Raw genomic sequence first — 17831 nt, forward strand, 5'->3', positions numbered from 1 at the left:
CATGAATCCCAGGGCCTAGGAGGAGGGCGCAGCGGTGTGAGCAGCAGAAATGGGAGCTCTCCAGTCCTTCCTTCAAGTGCACGAAGAGACCGACAAGACATTAATTGTGGAAGAAAACAAGGGTAGGCTGTATTCACCAAAATCTTGCTTTCCTCGGCCGAATCATCTGCCTCCCCACCTGGTGACGTGAAAATCCTAAGCGGACCGACAAGGACCGCAGCATCCGTTCTCCAACTTACATGGGAAGAAAATGTACACGAGCGGCTAAGGCAGGTCATAGACCGTGAACTTCCCACGTCGTGGAGAGGAGAGACGGGAGGGCCAGGGCTGCCCCCCACCGCCTCTCGGGCGATCTTTGGCTGGTGGGCCGGTCACTCGTGGATCGCCTCACGGTTCCCGGTGCGCCCTTCTTTGCTGTGTCGTGATGCTGGAGCAGGTCCCTGTGAACCCTTCTCCTCTGCGGGCTAGACCACGGCCGCTCTGCCAACCGAGGGTACTAGAGGGGCTCCGCAAGGGCCAGAACAGGAGGCAGAGATCTTCCTTACTTCACTCCTGGTGTGAGGTTTCCACTAGGCCATCAACCCGCTTGGCACCTGCGGTGACCAGTGGCCGGCCTCAGCCACCTCCTGCAAGACTGGGGGGCGCCAGGGAGCCACTCGGCCCGGGGGGGTGACGGGGGAGCTGCTCCTTGGTGCCTGGAAGTGCCTTCTTGGACGCTCTCTCTCAGCCTAGGGGAAGCAGTGTTTTCTTTACTTAGTGCCTCTCTACCTCTCGGGGGCCCTTTTTACACCTTTTAGTTGTTGATTACCTTTTGCAAGCTTACGATTCTTCATATTAAATGTTCCCTCTTCACCTTGCTGGTGTGATTTCTACCTCCATGAGGTCTCCGTGGAAGCCGGGTCTCCAAGGGTTACCATGACCCAGGGTCTGCTACGTGTCTTTGCAGATTTATGGACTCAAAAGGATATGGGGCATTTCAGGTGTGCTCTACCATTGGAAAGCTTTGGAATCAAGTCTTAGCTCCACCGTGTCCTTGCTCTGTAATCAAGAGCAATTCGTATGAGTAACAATTCTACGTATTGGAGATGATTCATTTATTAATAAATGTGTTTTTTGGGGATCCCACTATGTGTCAGGTGCTACTGTAGACATTAGGGAAACAGACAGAAATCCCTGCCCTCAAGGACCTTATATTCTGGTAGGGGGAGACTGGCGATAAATAAAAGCCGTGTGTGAAGTACACAGCATGCCCTGTGGTCACATCGGCTGTGGCAAAAGGCTAGGCAGAGAAGGGCGATGGGAAGCATCGGGACACTGGAAGCTTCCATAGCCTCTCTGTGAAGGTAACCTGTGAGCCAATTTTTGAAAAGGGATAAGAGAATTAGCCACAAGGATCCCTGGGGGAAACGTATTCCAGGTTAGAAATTACTCCCAAAAGTGTTACTTCGAGAGTTCGTGGACCAGAGTGGCAGGAGCAGAAGGAGTGAGAAGAGGAATCCTAGGTAATGAAATCAGAAAGCGACAGTGAGCACAGCCATGCAACCTGGAGAGCACTTGACCCCGTGTCTGGCATGTGCTCCCTCAAAGGTGACCCCAACAGCCACCTCTGGGACTCTGAGCTTCCAACCGAGAGAGGCCCTCGGAGCAGCATCCTCTTCATTTCTGAATATCTCGCATCTCCTGGAGTGCCCAGCACACAAGAACAAAGTATTTACCGTCGTGACACACCTAGGACTGTGACGTGAGGTCAGAACATGAAGCTATTAATTTAAAACATGTGATACACCCCTCTCCTCCACGGATTACATCAGCCGCTACCCAGGACACTTCCTACCAGACATCCAGGTAGTTAGGTAGCCTAATCAATCATGAGAAAACTGCTTAGTAAGCATGGAATAAGGTCAAAGAGAGCTGGGGAAGCCTGGGGGGTGTCCCTTGTGGTCCTCCCTGCCCTGGCAAGTTTACAAACCACATGATGTGTCGGGCGAGTACTTGGGATCAAAACGGGAAATGGAACACACACACAACAGGGACCTTGTTGGTTGTTGTCCAAGACTTGTCCCCTCTTCCCATCCCATAATTCGTAGCTAGCAGACACCAAGGAGCCACATGCTTCGGGGGAGGCTGAGCCCCCTCCTGCCCCCCAGGAGAGATTCACAATGGATCTAAAGCCATCACAGTGACCCCATTCTCCTTGAAGGGGTTACTTAGGCAAAAGCCCATGACACAATTCTGACTAACAAGACATGACCAAAGGACTATGGGGAGGGGGGAGCTCTGGAGAAGCTTCTTCACCCAAATAGATTTGCATGAGGCGAAGCTGGTTTTTCTGCTTCTTAAACAGCTGTGAGTGGCAGCAGCACGGGAGCTGATACAGCTCTCTTGCATCTGGGCATGGACACCCTAGGGGTTAAAAGTCAGGGTGCTGAAGATGACAGAATTGGAAAATGGAAAGAGTTTGGGTCTTTGTTCACATTACTGAGCTATTAATTAATCAGCCTTGGAAATGTCCTAAGTCTAGAACTGTCTATGTCATATGGGATAATAAAGGTGCCTTTTATTTAAAGCAATCTTGTTTGGATCTTATATTAGTTTGCTGGGGCTCTCATAATAATACACTGCAGACCAAGTGGCTTAAACAACAGAAATTAATTTTTTCACAGTTCTAGAGTCTAGAAGTCCAACATCGACATGATGGTGGGTCTGAGGAGGCCTCTTTCTTAAGCTTGTAGATGGCCACCTTCTTGTGCGTCCTCACTGGGCATTCCTCTGCATGGGCATCCATGGTGTCTCTTCCTTTTCTTGTAAGGACACCAGTCATATTGGGTTCAGGCCCCATTGTGATGACCTTATTTAACTGCAATTACCTCTTTAGAAGTCCTGTCTCCAAATCTAATCACATTTGGGGTTAGAGCTTCAATGTGTAAATGCGGGAGAAGGTGTGGGGTGGTACAATTCAGTTCATAACAGGTCTCCTCTTAGAGATAATATACCTCCTCTTAGGTCATTGTGATAATCTCGGGGTGTCAGTGCAAGCCTACTGTCACAGCATCTGATGGCAATTATAGGTTGCCCCCTCAAACTTTTAATTTGTATAATTGGATAGATTATTTTTCAAGCTGCTCCCAACTCTGAGATTCCATGAGTAAGTTTATTGCTAATATTTTGAAAACTATCATCACGTACTTTCAGCTTCAAGGAACAGAAATATCTAGAAAAATGCAGCTAGAAGGAACTTAAGATGCATCATCCAAAAAAAGAAAATAATCCAGAGGCAGAGAAGTTCCAGAATGAGTTAATAAAGTTGCTTAATAAATGATCAATCAGGGCCAAGATTCCTTCCATCCGTCCAGCCTGCCAGTTGCCAATGTGTTAGCAGTCCCCCTATGGTCACAAAATGACTGCAGCAGCTCCAGCTATCAGATCATTATATAGCACCCCCATAAGCAAGACGAGGAGAAAGAAAAATATCTTCTCTTCTTTCCATTTTATTTTAAGAACGAAGAAAGAATTCCATAAAGTTTCCCTATTAGCCTCTTGCTAGGCCGACCTCTGTCGCAAACTTACCATGATTGGTCTAAGTTGGCAGGCTTCCCCTCATTTCTCCTTGATAGAGGCAACCACGCCAAATCATTTAAAAGCACAGTGGGGCGGGGGCATCTGGCTGGCCCAGTCAGAAGCGTGTGTGACTCTTGATCTCATGGTGGTGGCCTCAAGCCCCACATTAATTAACTACGGAGATTACTAAAAACAAGTAAATGAACTTTAAAATATTTAAAAAGAAAAAAAAGCAAAGGGGGATGAGGCCTAAGCTAGTTTATTTTTAGAATTTTTTAAAATTTTAAATCGATTTTGCAACATATAATATACATCATTAGTTTCAGATGTAGTTTTCAGTAATTCATTAGTCGTGTGTAACAGCCAGTGCTCATCATACCATGTGCCCTCCTTAATGCCTGTCACCCAGTAACCCATCCCTCCACCTACCTTCCCTCTGCAATGCTCAGTTTTTTTCCCCAGAGTTAAGAGACTCCCATGGTTTATCTTCCTCTCTGATTTTCCCCATTCAGTTTCACTTCATTCCCTTATTGTCCTTTTCACTGTTTCTTAAATTTCACACAAATTGAAGTTGTTTCTGTCCCAGCCAGTTACATTAGCGTCCGAACTCACACTCAGAACAGGTCTGTTATATGTTACTCTTCCCCTCCAACACCCCTTCCAGGATTACGTCCTTTCTTTGGCCGTCTAACATTCAAGATCCATGGAACTACCGCTCATTATCGTTCTCTGGCTTTGATTAATTTTTTTTCCAACTTCCTTGGAGTTGATGAGAGGTCAGCCTCTGCTGGAACAATGTGCCCTGGAGAAGAACCAATCAAGTCAAGATTCCACGAGCAAGAAAGGACACGAAGATCTAAGATGTAATGACCACATTACTGCCATCCCACACCGGAGCTGACTGTGGGCCTGCATATTTGATACCAAGGCCGCCCTGAGAAATCTGAAAGAACACAGAGACAGTTGTTCCCACCCTGGTAGTCTCTAGAAATATCAGAAGGTAGGGACAGAAATTTTCAATATCTCAAACACCCCAGGAGAAAAATGTGTACAAAATGGCTGAAATATTACTTTTTTTTTTTTTTTTTTAACTAACTGAAATTCTTTAAAGCCTGTGTGCTAAGGATTGTTCTCTCGTGCTCATCAGGAGCTCCAATGGCTCATTAAGTATGTATTTAATAAAAGTTTTCAATAAATTAAGAACTAAAACATCTTTGAAAAATAGACACTGGTAAAACAAGGAAGACATGAAGGAAGAATAAGTTTCTCAGGTTATTGCTGAGAAAAACATGAGAGCTCACGGATGCCCAAACTATTCCTTTCCTCAAGGAAATGTGAGGGATTTCAACTAGTCATGGCTCAAGAGGGCTTCCCTCTCTAAAGAGACAAGAAGTAATGGTTCCCAGACATTGGGCCACTCAATCTTAGCCCGCTCTGTGCCTGGGCAGCTATCTTTCACACTGACCATATGCTCCCAAATCACCATCTTTCCGTATCATTAACTCATGACACCACCAGAATTTCTTGAATAAACGCATTAATTAATCTAAGTGGAACGTAATAGGCACCCTTATTATCTTTTTGTTTCTAGAAGAAAAGGACCGATCCGACAATAAGCACTTAAAATCTATCAGCAAGATAAACTTCTTTGATATCGTAGACATTTGCATTTTATGCCCCGCAATTGCCATTTGCTAACAGTAATTTAATTGTTTAACAAAATACTGCGAAGGAGAATAAACATGAATGAAATGGTGAACACTTTATAGGAGTCCTTCCAGTTTTATTTCTCAAAAGTGACAGCTATATTCAGCAATTAAAAAAAAAAATTGATCAAAGCCAGAGAACGACAATGAGAGAGATAGTCCCATGGCTCTGGAATGTTAGACGGCCAAAGAAAATAAGTGATCCTGGAAGGGGCGTTTGAGGAGAAGAGTAACATATAACAGACTTATTCTGAGTGTGAGTTCGGACGCTAACGTAACTGGGTAGGACAGAAACAAGCGCTTGGGAAGAGCGTGCACTGGGATTGCACACTCCACCCCCATCCTCCTACCGTTTACATCAGGTACAACTAAGCTTGTTGGGCAGCTCGCAATGCGCCCGTTGAGGAGTTATCTACCGAGCACTGACCTCAAAGATTGTTGAACAATATACTCGAAGAAGGGTTTGTTTTTTCTTTTTGTAAGTGAATGACTGTGGCTGTATCCGTGCCCCGGGGAAGTGGATGCAGCAATGAATCTGATTCTCCATCTCAGACTGGAAAGGCCACCGTCCTAAGGAACTCTCTGGTCCAGGTACTGGGGACATACAAGTGGGATAAAGGACAAAGAAATGGCCCCAGGGATACAGAAAGAGGAGCCAGAGTGGGGTTCAAGCTCAAGCCTTGGAGCCCAAGCAGAAGGGTGGGTCTTAACCCAAGATTTCTCTGGAGTCTTTGGCCATGGTGCGTCTTCGCCACAGTCTATGGGGCACCACCTCTTCTCCACTCGCCTCTGTTGTCTCCTCTTCGGAACTGGCTTCTTCGCTCTCTAATCTCCGCGTCTTTCTCCGTCTTGAAGCGTCTGCTCACTCACAACCACAGCTCACGGATCGTTTTACGTCACTCGTGACCTAGCCCCATCCCAACCCGACCCCGGCATCTTCTTGCCCCATCGCTGACCCCTTATTCCCTTGGCACCTCCCACCTGCAGTGCCCAGGAGACACCGTTGACTTGGCTCAGGTTATGCTTCTGTGCCCAGCTCGCGCCTCAGCCGCTGACTGCCTTCGGGCCAGGCGTCCAGCAGGGTGTGCAGCCTCTGATGCCGGGGAGAGGAGGACGCCTGGTATCAAATATGACGTGCCCAGGGCCCATTCCCCACGGGGGCCTTACGATGAGGTGCCTGCCTGAGGAAGCTCTGAAAGGAGGCCAGGCAGTGTGACTGACAACACTAGTCAACAACAACAACAACAACAACAACCAGACCCTAAACCAGGAGAACTCAGTTGGAAGACAGGCCGGTAGGTGGTTCTTAGCAGGTGGCAGATCTCCCGGGAGTCAGTGAACTGGGTCACCTCCCGTATCTACCTTAGGTAATATAACCATGGTCTAAACTTCTTTCGACCTGAGAGTAAATGCCGGTAATTACGACAGATACTTTTCCGGTGCACTGGAGTCGTCCCGATGCAACCAGCTTTTTGGATCAAAACAACTTTGATGGAGACCCGCGGGAACCTGCTGTCGTCTCCAACTCCCGGGAAACAGACGCCCTTCAGAACCCACGCATCAGGACTCTCCATCCTGCTGGTAATCACTTCTGCGGGAGACGTTTCAAAATAAAGGGCGGTTATTATTTATTGTTTGTAATGAAGCCTACTCGGCCCGGAGGGACGTTGTGAGGATCACTGTCAGATTTTGTAAAATGTCTCTCGGCTTTTCAGCGGAAAGGTACTATATATGATAATAAAAGAAATGGCAATAATATTCTTGCACTACCCTGACACTGAGTTCATCTTTGTCTTCAAAAATAAGATAGTTCATCTTTCGGCCTTGTGGGGATTAGTGGATTCAATTTGTTCCGAGGATGCTAAGGCTGATGATACAAGGTACTCGTTACAGAAGCACGTTCTCCAGCTCCTGTTCGGTTCAATACGTGCTGCTCTTAACTTCTGTTTACAGGGAAGAGCTGACCACCATGTGTAAACGCACAATCGTACTAATTGGGGTCTGAACACTATGACACTTTCAGGGTGGCAGAGAAAGAACTATTCAAAAGACGAGGCATCAGGAACTCTGCAGATCTGTGTGGTGAGATGCACTCAAGGGCTCGTGCAGCTAAATATACACGCATGGCCTAGAGACATGCAAAAGCAAGAAAAGGTGCTTTTTAAAATTTTTTTAAGACCAGTTCTGCATCTGGGTTGTACTTGTATTGCTTTCCAGGGCACTTTGGATATTTCGTTTGGGTCCTACTAGGAACCTTGGAGCTAGGCGGAGTGCTGAGCTGTTGAGCCGGCTCCCCTGCTTGGAGCCTCTGACTACCCAGAGGGCGACACAGCCCAGGGGACAGCAGGTGCACGGAACAGCGGGTGTCTCCCGTGGGGGACACAAGGACAGAGCCCATGGAAGCCCAGAGAACCAGTGAACCTGGAGACCAGGGGTACCAGGTGTCCGTGGAGATTGCCGATTGGCGTTCCTTTAAGCCCACGTGGGTTGGGGTGAAGAGAAGGATGTCTTTGTGAGGCAGTGACTTTTGAAGGGGGTAGATCACTTGCATCATCCCTTTCTAGCAACTTCCAGGAGCCAGTGGAGGCTGAGCTGACATAAGCCACGGAGCCCGAAAACAGGCACCCTGTGGAAGACAAGGAGGGGCCTTGGAAACCCCAGATTCACGCCGGGGCCCGGCGGTCAGCTCTCTGAGACCAGGTATCCCTCACGTGGCTGACATGCAACTAATCCTCTGCAGACAAACCGACGGTTCTGATCAAATCACAACAGGAACCCAGCAAACGGCTCCAGAGGAGGCCCAGCCTCGCCTCCTGCCCCTTTGGAGATTATCCCCCTTCTCTGGCTTTTTTGGATTCTCATGTTTCAGAATTTCCAGGCTGCCTCAAACGTGGCAGCCTAGCGACTCACTCCCCCATAGGAAACTTGGCTGTCACCCCGCCACCTCGAGATCCAATTTAGACCTGCTTCCCCAGTTCTTACAACTCTTGCCTGGTTCGCTCCTCCCTTCCTTTCCAAGTGCATTTCTCCTTATCTCCATCAATCTGTCACCTTCAGCTCCGCCCCCTCGCCCGCTTCTTGGCTTCTCAGCTGCTGCCTGTGAATGGGAGACTGAAGCTCGCATTTATCACCTCCGAGAAGTCTCGCGGGGCGCATATGCAGAGCTTCCCTCACACCCCAGAGAGAGGGAGGGAGGGGAAGCGTGACACCTAAAAACGAATCTCTAGGGAGGGAGTATCCTGAAAATAGAGCAAAAGAACAAATCGATGCTGTTCTGCTTTCTTACAAAAACGAAACGACTCACAATGGAACTTTCCCTTTGTCGATGAGCTATTACCGAAGTGCTTGATACTAAAGAAATTCCACAAATTGCTAAATTCTCTTTAAAAGAACAGAAAAGGGATCCCTGGGTGGTGCAGCGGTTTGGCGCCTGCCTTTGGCCCAGGGCGCGATCCTGGAGACCCTGGATCGAATCCCACATCAGGCTCCCGGTGCATGGAGCCTGCTTCTCCCTCTGCCTGTGTCTCTGCCTCTCTCTCTCTCTAATAAAAATCTCTCTCTCTAAATAAAATCTTTAAAAAAAAAAAAAAAAAAAAGAACAGAAAAAAAGAATCCATGCCGTTCAAGCCACTGCAGTGAGCCACGACAGAAAAAGGCTGCGAAGACAAAGCCCCATGTGTCCCTCACTCGGTCATTGGATACCGGCACCGCCCAGGTCTGTGTCACCACCGGGAAGACTCGGCCACTCCAGCACCTGTTCTAAGGCACACCCCGTCGGAGCCGCTGCCTCCATTCACGGTCCTTGCTTCCACGGGATTCACTCATGCATGTGTCCCTGGCGGCCCCAGGTCACATCCAAATGGTTGCAACAGCCACCTCCCGTGTAGCAAACACTGCTCCCTCCACCCCCAGGTGGCAAAATTGAGATAACAGTAGAGGATGTCCAGTGATATAAATGGGGCAGCGAGGCTCAAGATCCAACATTTTCCCTCTGGCAGCACCCCCAGCCAGTGTGGTGTCCTCATCCCACCACACTCCTTCCATGAGTGACAACAGGCACAGGGCAATGCAAAGGCGAAGAGACAGACATGCCCGCAGGGTGTCTCCCACGTGCTGGCCAGGTGTCTTGTTGGCACCACCCCGTGGGTTATGGGAGATGGAACTGCAAGTCCCAGAGGAGGCGGCCTGCCACCACGTTGGGTCTCTACGGATTAATCCAGGGTCTCCTGTCTCCGGAATGCGCTGAGAGATGACTCAAGGAGCAGGGTGCAAGCTGGGCAATGCAGACTACAGTGTCAGAGCCAGGGGGGAAAGACTCGTTCCATTAGCAGGCTTCCTTTTCACTCTATAAGTAGAAAAGAAAGACATGACATGTCTAGCAAAAAAAAAAAAAAAAAAAGAAAAAAGAAAAGAAAGAGAAGAGAAAGAAAAGAAGAGCAAGGTGCTGCTGGTGAGAACTATCACCACGTCCACCAGACTGGGGTCTCCACTTACAGATGGTGGTTAGCATAGACGAGGGCTTAAACGGCGTCACCATACGTACACCAGAGCTTCTCGGCCCTCCTGGGGACCCTGTTTGGTCTTCTTTCCTCGGAGTCCTTTCGCGCTCTACAGTTTTCCAGTTTCGCTCTTTGCTCTAGGCGGGCATAGCATTCAGATCCCGAAGGGTGTTAGGTTGTGAGTATAGAAACGAATCTCGTTCTGATTTGTTTTTGTGTCTGGCTGAAGGACGTGTGTGTCATCTCTAGAGGGGCTGTGAGGAGTCTGCTGCCTGTAGTGCCGTGGCCTCTGAGATGATCCTAGAAGGTGATCCATTGCTATTTCCATTAGAATTTATTCAGAGTCTTGGCACGTCCCTTTCTGTAACGTGCCAACATTCTGGCCTTATCCACTGTGGAAACGGGCTTAAAACTTTTCTTGAAAGGCTGCGTGCCGCTCGGTTTACGTGCTCCCTAGCCACACACGTGTCCTCTTCACCACCGTCCCCCCCATCTCGCCAACTGCTGTTCCGATTCACACCTGGCTTTTCATTACATTTTCCCTAATTCGAACATTTCCATTTGCTTTCTTCCGTCTCTCGTCTCCCCGCTAATTCTCTGGAGGGGAGGAGATTCTATCATCGTCATCGTTATTTTCTTTTTTTTCTTCCAAAGACTGGAAGAGCGGAGCTGAAATATCTGGGAATTGCCTAGTCCCATAAATATCAAAATACAGGTAATCAGTGGAAGCGGGTCCAGAAATCCCAACACCTGGACTGTGGTCTATTTTTAGTGAACCACGTTAGACATGGATGTAGATCCAGAACCCAGGGGCCCTCATTAATTATTTTCGGGAGCTAAAATCAAATCAGGTTTCTCAAGTATACATGCGTCACAAAGCAAACTGTGCCACGACGATAACCAGTCGGTCGACCTTACCACTGAGTACGAAGTTCTCAACAGATTCGTGTACAAGCTGGAAGAATGAGGCTCCAAGCTCAAGAGTAGTTCAGTTCTGTTAACAAGATAGAGCTTTCTTTTTTCTTTTTTTAAAAATAAAGACAGATACGTCATCAGGTTAGCTCAATGGTGTTTCCCTTTAAGGGTGAAAGGACAGGGGAGCCCCACTGGCCCAGCACCCAGCCGCCGCCGCTGACCTTTGTGGCATCTGAATCAGTGGCTAAAAAAGCTGCTTGCAACCTGCTTTGGTAAAGTTCAGCGCCGGTGATTTTTTCATTTTCACGTGAGATCTGCAGGGGTTGCAGAGAAAAAGAGGGTGCGCTTGTCAAAACGTAAATGCAGGACGGTGGCCTGGCCCCACGGCCGGGGAGCTGGGGCCCACAGGTGCCCCCGCAGGACCCCACTGTGGAGCCAGCGGTTACAAGCCACAGGCGGCGGGGGGGGCCTCGGCGGCGGGGGGGCTGCAGTGCCCTGCTCTGAAGAGCACCTGGGCCTTTCCAGGGAGCGCCGAGGGCAGGTGATCGCAGGCGTCAGTGAGCAGAAGAATCAGGTCCCCCGCTTGGAAACTCAGATCCCCTGTCCCACACCCTCAGACTCGTGGGGCCCGGGAATCCTAATTTTATATCATCCACACAAGTGACCGTGATGCAGCTGTGCCGGGAGCCACACGTTAAGAACCCCCGGCTGGGGTGCAGCATCCAGGACCATCCGGAACACGACGATGGGGACAACCAGGCAAGCGACAAGACTCAGCATGTCTACAGAGGGATCTGGCTTCCTTGGAACCCTTTAAAAACTATACCGCTTACCCATGAAATTGAATTATTTAGGGGCTATTTAATTAGGTCGCTTCCGTTTTCTGGAACTCTGACCTTTTGCCAGACCCCAGGTGTCTTGATGTGGGATGCTCTGAATATGATCCTCATTTTGGAAGAAACCATGCTCTCTTGCTGTTACAGCACTTACTTATCTTCGTGGCTATTCCATTTTGGAAAAAATAAAATCCACATGAAGAGAGAGACCCAGGTCCTGCTTCTCTTGGTTGCTTAGAAATAAAAATAATCTGAGCTATAATTGAGCCTGAGCTGGGACGAGCCTGCTCCGTAGCCACTGTCTGAAATGGCTGCTCAGGACCCTGCGGAAATCACCAAGGGACCCACTATATGTGGTGACTGTCGTGCCCCACGTGCTTTCTGCCACAGGAAGGCCCACCCCAGTTGGCATCCATCCCGTCCCGTCCCTTGCCTCGCCGTGGACCCGAGTGTCCGTCTGAAGATGGGTCTCACCAGAGCACAAGGACACTGTCTTGCGATGCACTTTTTTTGTGATCAGATGGAGGATATGAGTGGCACCAGATTTAATAACTGCCAGAGGCAGGTGCACTCAAACCTAGAAAAATAAATCAAAAGAAAGAAAGAAAGAAAAGGTTGTAGGGGAGTTACTTTAATCATATGCATCAGATTTGCAATATTTCTTAGATTGTTCTTGGTGGAAGAGCTAGGCTCTGTCCAGGAAAGGCAGTGCTACCGCCTTCCAAAAAATTCATATTCTTCTATTGTTACGGGTCAAGGTGAAAGTCAGCTCTGAAAGAATCAGCTACAAATCTAATAAGTGGCAAAGAAACTTAGTTTTATAGAAAAGTAAGGGTTGTTTTTTTGTTTTGTTTTTTGTTTTTTGTTTTTTTAGACAGTCTGCAAAAAAAATGTGCTGACCTAAAACCAGCAGTTACTAGTCTTTGAGATATGCAAGAGGACTATTGAATTTTAGGGCTTTCCCGAAACACAAGTACAGAAATATGAAAGTACCTATTTTTCAAAGCTCTAAAGTGGATCATCAGCAAATCATCCCATAACCGGGCAGCTTAAGCACAAACATTACACCTTGGATAATTTGTAAACATCGGAGATTCCTGCTACACCGGGCCGGCTTCTCCACCCTGATGTCTTACGCTGCAGGCCCCTGGGCTGGCTCCGTGGCAGCGGGATAGCTGGAGCAGCTGGTCAGGGGAGAGAAAAGTAGTGAGACTCACGAGGGAGATGGGTGTGGGAGGGAACTCGAGTTTGCCCTCTGGAAGTCAGAGAATTCGGTGTGCACCCGCACGTTTCTTACGGTTGCCATAGACACTGCCCAGTGCTGATTCCCTTTTCATCCTCAAATTCCTTCCCTGACGCCGGCAGATGGTATAACAAGGTCAGTGCCAAACCCGGGGTGCAGGGAGGGCTGGGGGATACAGTCCCTGGCTGGACAGCCGCCTCCCCGTGACATCTGTACCCTACGTGGGGCAGCAGCAGGCCACCTGCACCGCCCGAAGGTTGGAGAGGGCACAGCGGGCAGGCGTGGGCCGGGAACCAGCCACCAGCGGAGCAGAGGCTGTTGGGGGACCGGGCAGGACGCTTAACTGAACGGAAGGCCATTTCCCCGGGGGCTTTTCATAACAAAGATGAGACGCACGATTCAATGAGTTGCCGTGGACGTTTTGGGGCCGAGACAGATTAAGAATTTAGGTGTGACGAGGTTTAGGAGACGTGGTTGGGCGAGCAAACGCAATGCGGCCCAGAACTAGTGCCGGCGTCTACACTGAGCTGCTTCCCAGGTTATGAGAGGAGAGGGTCACCTGCTTTTGAATTGTTCATGTCCTGAGGGGGGAAAAAAGCGCCGTTTGCAGTCGTTGGAGCGCCCAAGGCTTTTGCTGGTGGGAGCAGAAACGGCTGGAGTCTAGGCGAGAGTGGGAGGAAGGACACAAATGTGTGCATCGATGGCAAAGGCCACATCTGTGCACCGGGGACAGTCGCTCCCACCCAGCGAGGCTGTCGAGCCCTTGACACGAGGCTGGTGCGACCGCAGACCTGGATTTTTAATTTTATTTAATTCAGAGACGTTCCGGGTCACAGTTAAGCCCCCGGGGCCGGGATCCACATGCTAGACGGCGTGGCCCTGGGGGGCGACCATGTCCTCGCGGGCCTCTGTCCCTCCGCAGGCCTGCTCAGGGGCTGTGCACTGGGGGGCTGAGTGGCTGGCTGTTAAAGCTGGGGTGACCCGGCGGCGCCCCAAAGTGGGCAGCCAGAGCCCTGCCCTGGATGCTGGCCAAGAACGGGGTGTCGGTGTCCCCAGTGTCCCCGGTGTCCCCGGGCACAGCCAGGAGAGAAAGGCCTGCTCCAGGCTCCCGGCCCCTGACCTCCCCGCCATGTCCTAGGACGGGCCTGCCTCGGGCCCTTCAGCCTCCGAAACCCCCCAGGCTCCGCTAGCAACTCCGATGGGGGCAGGTGGTAAGGGAGGCCGAGCCTAGTGGGGCTTGGGGACGGCACCCCTTGCACGCAGCTAGCCCCAGCTGGGAAAGCAGGGGGGCTCGCCGACTTCCCGAGGCCCTCGCAGGTGACCTGCAGCGGGAGGACCGTCCCCGGGGCCACCACGCGGCCTGCTCTGCCCCTCAGCCTCGCTCACCCGGCCCCGGGTCCCCGAGGGCTGAGCCAACCTTCCAACCGCCCGGATGTTGGTTCTCAGCAAGGAGGGGCGGCGGGCCCAGCTCTGCATCGCCTACCTAGTAAACGCTGGTGGCATGCAATTCTGTAATGACCTGACCTCACTTTTTTTTTTTTTAATTAAGCCTCGACTTCCTCCCACGCATCCCACTTTCTGTTGCACACACATGCCATGAATTTTTCCTCTATGTCTTTGCTCCTACCGTTAACTCAGCCTGGAGTGTCGGACTTCACCTCCGCCAATCAGTTCTAACAACACTGTAGGACCCGTTTCCAAGGCCTAGCACTGCCCAGGCTTTGTGCCTTTTTTCTTTTTTTAAGATTTTATTTATTTATTCATGAGAGACACACAGAGAGAGGCAGAGACACAGGCAGAGGGAGAAGCAGGCTCCCTGCAGGGAGCCTGATGGAGGACTCGATCCCGGGACCCTGGGGTCACGCCCTGGGCCGAAGGCAGGCGCTCCACCGCTTTTGTGGTCAGTGTAGACGGCCAAGGTCATACCCCTTGAGGATTTTAGCCCAGGATAACGCTGCACATCATGGGCAGGCTGGTGAGAGAGCGGATGTCGGGTGGGGGACAGACGGCAGTGGGCACAGGAGCAGAGGGCAGGAAACCTGGCTTCAGTCGTGTCAGCATGGGACGGACTTCGAGAACAACTGCAGCAGGTAACTGCCCCGCTCCGGCAGCGAACCCCACTCGAGTCCGCGGCGGGCCTAGCGGGCAGCCAGCAGGGCCCAGAGATGCTGGCCACGGTGCGCAGGGCCTTGAGCTCAGCAAGCCCCAGGCCCCGGGGCCGCCCCGGTCAGCTCTGCCCCGCGACTCCCCGTGCAAGGGACTCTGCCCCTGTGAGCCTCAGTTTCCCAATCTGGAACATGAGGGAAAATATTCGGGCTTTTCACAGAATAGTGGTGAGATTCCCGAAGGGGCTGACGGAGTGTGGCCCGCGGCCGCCCCGAATGCCCGCGTCTGTGTCCGTCAGCTTGGCGGCCTGCGCGGGCGAGGGCGGGCTGGCCGCCGGGGGCCCCGGCTAGCAGACGGGTCGGGCTAGGCCGCGAGCCGGGTCATGGTGTGAACGGCAAGGGTTAGCGACTCGGGTGGAAGACGTAGGTCAGGAGAAGCACGGCAGCTCCCGCCTGCTATTGAACCCTAAACCCAGAGCCTCTGGACGTCGTTGGCGCCTGTCGTATGTGGTGGCTCCGTCCCACAGCGTCAGCCCCCCCACCCCGGGCCTCTGTCTCCTCACTTTGCAGGTTGTCCCCGGTGACCTCACCCTGTGGCTTTGACCGGCTTTCTCCTGGCTGCTGCGGACCCCACTCCGAGTCTCCAGCTCTGCACCCACGAGGGAGCCTCCCCACTACCGGGCAGCCTCGAGGTCACTTGGCACCGAGCCGCAGCGAGCCCTTTGCCCTTCTGCCTGTGTCCCCCCATCTTTCCTAAGGAACTGGAGCTCTGGCTCAGGAGTGATTACTGGGCATCTTCAAGGCATCGCTCTAATCAATCCCATTCTGTTACCAGAGCGTTAAACACGGATCGTGACCTATTATTAGGACTAGAATTAACTTTGAGAGTCACAACTAGCTTCTTCAAGCATAGAACATAGGGGCATCTGAATCACGCTGCCCTCCTTAACCGTGTGGGTTAAGCGCCTGACTCTGCAGCTCATGGCAGGACCTCCCGGGTGTGAGATCGAGCCCTAGTTGGGCCCCATGCTGGATACGGAGCCTGCTTGAGATTCTCTCCCCCTCTCTCCCTCTCCTTCTGTGCCTCCCCTTCCCTCTCTTAAGAAAAAGAAAAAAGAAAAAAATGGAAGAACATAGAAAGGAGTAGAAATAGCAGAATGCTCGCCTCCTAGTAAGAGCAAGTATGAAGATGCTCTGTTCACCGTGTGAGCACTGGGTCACACCAAAAATTTTATTTTTTTTTTAATTATGAGCCGATAGATATATCATCGACAAAAGCGGAATACCCATTGGAATAGATCGCAGTCTCTTCCAGAGAATCCCAAATCAAACTTTCAGACGAAGGATTTGGGAATTACCCTGGGTTCAACCACAAGCTCCTGTGCCGACTAGTGTTTCATGGACAAACTACTTTATCTTCTCAATTTCTTCATCTCTGAAATGGGTATAAAAATAGTAACTCCCCATGGGCCCATTGTGAAGATTAAATGAATTAATACAGTTGTTGCCTGACACGGATGAGTGCTTTTAAGTATTAACGATTCCTAAACCATGAAAATCTAAAGATCAGAGATATTAAACGTACGGACGTGTGCGAGAGGTGGCCCCATATAGGCCCATCTTATATAATGTGGAAATAGACAAACTCATCCGATTGTTTCATTTTTTTCATGACATGACAAATATGGAAAATGAGAGTGTTTGCCACTGTGGGATAACGGGAATAGTCGGCTCTGGCTGGAGACGACTGGCCAGATGTGACAGTGGCTTCTGGACAGGAACAAATGGCAGCCCCAGGGCCCGAAGGGATCGACCCGACCCATTCTCAGCACAAAGTGAGACGCTCTGGGCTCTAAACCAAGACGTGTGTGTCGTTCCCATGGCTATGGTTACCAGTTCAGGGTGGGCCCGTGATCAAGTCTGGCCAAGAAAACGGATGAGAAAGATTTATACCCCGCTGTCTTCCTGCCTCCCCCGGCTGAGAAGAAGGAAGCCCAAGCTGATGGCAGCCTTAGGATGGGGCTGACTCGACGGGGGGCGCAGAAAGCGAGCTAAGGAGCCCGGCCGCCCACAAAATGCCTGAGCTGCTGCATCAGCCAACCCTTAAGCGTGCCCCGTTCCAGATTCCCTGTATAGGGAGGCACCATTTTTGAGTTAAGGTTTCAATGAATCCAACACAAAGCATCGTAGGTGACTCAGCGTCTCGCCCTGTTTCATGGGTTTTCGAGCACTGATCGTGAATACCGCGCGTCAAATGCAAAGGGCTAAGTAGCCCGTGTCACGGGCCGCAGAACTCAGACACTGCAGGTGCCTGCATGTGGGTTTGGAGGTTCTTCTCGGATCCACAGTAGCCCTCCCCTGACAAAGCTTCCCGCTCACTGAAGACTGTTCCGTCTTTACCTCATTAGACTTTTCGTTTCTCCTCGGTGGAGTCAGTGCACTTCCGTGGGCCTGGGTGACTCCGGCGCGTAACCTGCTGGAAGCCACAGCGCGACTTGGGTGTAGTTGCTCCTCCGGGGAGCCCACGGACGCTCCCTCGTGGGAATTCCATACGTGCTGTAAAAAGAGTGAAGTTCACGGAACTCAACAACTGTGAGGACATAGGAGTCGCTGCCCTCTGGACGGCCCGGGACCGACTGCGCTTCCCCCTTGCAGGTGTCCAAGGCAGGCGGGGAGAAGCCAGGCAGGCCCGTGGGGGCGGCTTCGCAAGCTGCCCGGGCCCTCCCGACTCTTCTCAGGCCGCTGCCCGGCGTCGTCCTCCAAATGCATTGGTACATATGGAAGATGAATCCAGGGAACAGGCAGCCGGGGAAGCCCTGAGAACCGCCTTATCGCCACCACCACGTCAGGCCTCTCGCCAGTGACAGGACAGGTGGGGGGCCCTGGCTCCAGTACTGCCCGAGCAGGGGACTGTGTGCCAGGAGGGGGGATGCCCAGAGTTTACACGGACGACCGAAGAGTGGCTGGGA

At 51.1% G+C, this 17831-nt stretch overlaps 1 long non-coding RNA gene across 1 annotated transcript in view; it reads right to left on the minus strand.

Moving 5' to 3' along the window:
* LOC144316958 (uncharacterized) overlaps positions 1-17831 on the minus strand; it is a 41808-nt gene that overhangs the window by 4256 nt on the left and 19721 nt on the right. The window contains exon 2 of the long non-coding RNA XR_013382785.1: positions 17263-17418. This is a non-coding gene — a long non-coding RNA (uncharacterized LOC144316958). The remainder of the gene's footprint in view (positions 1-17262; positions 17419-17831) is intronic.

The sequence above is a fragment of the Canis aureus genome, chromosome 7 (genome assembly GCF_053574225.1).
Source record: "Canis aureus isolate CA01 chromosome 7, VMU_Caureus_v.1.0, whole genome shotgun sequence".
NCBI classification, from domain to species: Eukaryota; Metazoa; Chordata; class Mammalia; order Carnivora; family Canidae; genus Canis; species Canis aureus.